The 2,500-nt window shown below is 37.1% G+C and overlaps 1 non-coding gene and 9 pseudogenes across 1 annotated transcript in view; all 10 read left to right on the top strand.

The window, feature by feature from the left end:
- Positions 1 to 41: 41 nt before the first annotated feature.
- LOC148489805 (5S ribosomal RNA) lies at positions 42 to 160 on the top strand (annotated as a pseudogene).
- A 116-nt stretch (positions 161 to 276) lies between these two features.
- On the top strand, positions 277 to 395 carry LOC148489806 (5S ribosomal RNA; annotated as a pseudogene).
- Positions 396 to 510: 115 nt separating this feature from the next.
- LOC148489807 (5S ribosomal RNA) lies at positions 511 to 629 on the top strand (annotated as a pseudogene).
- Positions 630 to 745: 116 nt separating this feature from the next.
- Positions 746 to 864, top strand: LOC148489808 (5S ribosomal RNA; annotated as a pseudogene).
- A 116-nt stretch (positions 865 to 980) lies between these two features.
- LOC148489809 (5S ribosomal RNA) lies at positions 981 to 1,099 on the top strand (annotated as a pseudogene).
- Positions 1,100 to 1,215: 116 nt separating this feature from the next.
- LOC148489810 (5S ribosomal RNA) lies at positions 1,216 to 1,334 on the top strand (annotated as a pseudogene).
- A 116-nt stretch (positions 1,335 to 1,450) lies between these two features.
- LOC148489811 (5S ribosomal RNA) lies at positions 1,451 to 1,569 on the top strand (annotated as a pseudogene).
- Positions 1,570 to 1,685: 116 nt separating this feature from the next.
- LOC148489812 (5S ribosomal RNA) lies at positions 1,686 to 1,804 on the top strand (annotated as a pseudogene).
- A 351-nt stretch (positions 1,805 to 2,155) lies between these two features.
- Positions 2,156 to 2,274, top strand: LOC148489813 (5S ribosomal RNA; annotated as a pseudogene).
- A 114-nt stretch (positions 2,275 to 2,388) lies between these two features.
- The window catches only part of LOC148489814 (5S ribosomal RNA), a 119-nt gene continuing 7 nt past the window's right edge, over positions 2,389 to 2,500 (top strand). The window contains exon 1 of the ribosomal RNA XR_015870760.1: positions 2,389 to 2,500. This exon is cut by the window's right edge and continues 7 nt beyond it. This is a non-coding gene — a ribosomal RNA (5S ribosomal RNA).

Consider the following 2,500-nt stretch of genomic DNA (forward strand, 5'->3'; position numbering starts at 1 on the left):
AGTTAAGAAGTAAAAGATGTCTAAAGTTAATGTTTTTGAGCACCTACAGTCAAACCGCACTGGACATGCCCAATCTCGTCTGATCTTGGAAGCTATGCAGTGTTGGGCCTGGTTAGTACTTGGACTGGAGACCACCTGGGAATACCAGGTGCTGTAGGTAATTTTATATAGCCATAACATTCTTTTCTATTACATTTTACATTACATTTTTTCAACTTATCAATGAATTTACTTGAGTTAAGAAGTAAAAGAGGTCTAAAGTTAATGTTTTTGAGCGCCTACAGCCAAACCACACTGGACATGCCCAATCTCGTCTGATCTTGGAAGCTATGCAGTTTTGGGCCTGGTTAGTACTTGAATGGGAGACCACCTGGGAATACCAGGTGCTGTAGCTAATTTTATACTGCCATAACATTATTTTCTATTAAATTTTAATTTAATTTTTTCAACTTATCAATGAATTTACTTGAGTTAAGAAGTAAAAGATGTCTAAAGTTAATGTTTTTGAGCACCTACAGTCAAACCACACTGGACATGCCCAATCTCGTCTGATCTTGGAAGCTATGCAGTGTTGGGCCTGGTTAGTACTTGGATGGGAGAACACCTGGGAATACCAGGTGCTCTAGGTAATTTTATATTGCCATAACATTCTTTTCTATTACATTTTACATTTAATTTTTTCAACTTATCAATGAATTTACTTGAGTTAAGAAGTAATAGAGGTCTAAAGTTAATATTTTTGAGCACCTACAGCCAAACCACACTGGACATGCCCAATATCATCTGATCTTGGAAGCTATGCAGTGTTGGACCTGGTTAGTACTAAGATGGGAGACCACCTAGGAATCCCAGGTGCTGTATGTAATTTTATACTGCCATAACAGTCTTTTCTATTACATTTTACATTTAATTTTTTCAACTTATCAACGAATTTACTTGAGTTAAGAAGTAATAGAGGTCTAATGTTAATGTTTTTAAGCACCTACAGCCAAACCACACTGGACATGCCCAATCTCATCTGATCTTGGAAGCTATGCAGTGTTGGGACTGGTTAGTAATTGGATGGGAGACTACCTAGGAAACCCAGGTGCTGTAGGTAATTTTATACTGCCATAACATTCTTTTCTATTACATTTTACATTTAATTTTTTCAACTTATCAATGAATTTACTTGTGTTAAGAAGTAATAGCGGTCTAAATTTAATGCTTTTGAGCACATACAGCCAAACCACAGTGGACTTGCCCAATCTCGTCTGATCTTGGAAGCTATGCAGTGTTGGGTCTGGTTTGTACTTGGATGGGAGACCACCTGGGAATACCAGGAGCTATAGGTAATTTTATGCAGCCAAAACATTCTTTTCTATTACATTTTACATTTCATTTTTTCAACTTATCAATGAATTTACTTGAGTTAAGAAGTAAAAGAGGTCTAAAGTTAATGTTTTTGAGAACCTACAGCCAAACCACACTGGACATGCCCAATCTCGTCTGATCTTGGAAGCTATGCAGTGTTGGACCTGGTTAGTACTAAGATGGGAGACCACTTAGGAATCCCAGGTGCTGTAGGTAATTTTATACTGCCATAACAGTCTTTTCTATTACATTTTACATTTAATTTTTTCAACTTATCAATGAATTTACTTGAGTTAAGAAGTAATAGAGGTCTAAAGTTAATGTTTTTGAGCACCTACAGCCAAACCACACTGGACATGCCCAATCTCATCTGATCTTGGAAGCTATGCAGTGTTGAGACTGGTTAGTAATTGGATGGGAGACTACCTTGGAAACCCAGGTGCTGTAGGTAATTTTATACTGCCATAACATTCTTTTCTATTACATTTTACATTTAATTTTTTCAACTTATCAATGAATTTACTTGTGTTAAGAAGTAATAGCGGTCTAAATTTAATGCTTTTGAGCACATACAGCCAAATCACAGTGGACTTGCCCAATCTCGTCTGATCTTGGAAGCTATGCAGTGTTGGGTCTGTTTTGTACTTGGATGGGAGACCACCTGGGAATACCAGGAGCTATAGGTAATTTTAGACAGCCAAAACATTCTTTTCTATTACATTTTACATTTCATTTTTTCAACTTATCAATGAATTTACTTGAGTTAAAAAGTAAAAGAGGTCTAAAGTTAATGTTTTTGAGCACCTACAGCCAAACCACACTGGACATGCCCAATCTCGTCTGCTCTTGGAAGCTATGCAGTTTTGGGCCTGGTTAGTACTTGAATGGGAGACCACCTGGGAATACCAGGTGCTGTAGGTAATTTTATACTGCCATAACATTCTTTTCTATTAAATTTTAATTTATTTTTTCAACTTATCAATGAATTTACTTGAGTTAAGAAGTAAAAGATGTCTAAAGTTAATGTTTTTGAGCACCTACAGTCAAACCGCACTGGACATGCCCAATCTCGTCTGATCTTGGAAGCTATGCAGTGTTGGGCCTGGTTAGTACTTGGATGGGAGACCACCTGGGAATACCAGGTGCT

Source organism: Taudactylus pleione, unplaced genomic scaffold (assembly GCF_031769625.1).
Source record: "Taudactylus pleione unplaced genomic scaffold, aTauple2 ptg000550l, whole genome shotgun sequence".
Classification (NCBI taxonomy): domain Eukaryota; kingdom Metazoa; phylum Chordata; class Amphibia; order Anura; family Myobatrachidae; genus Taudactylus; species Taudactylus pleione.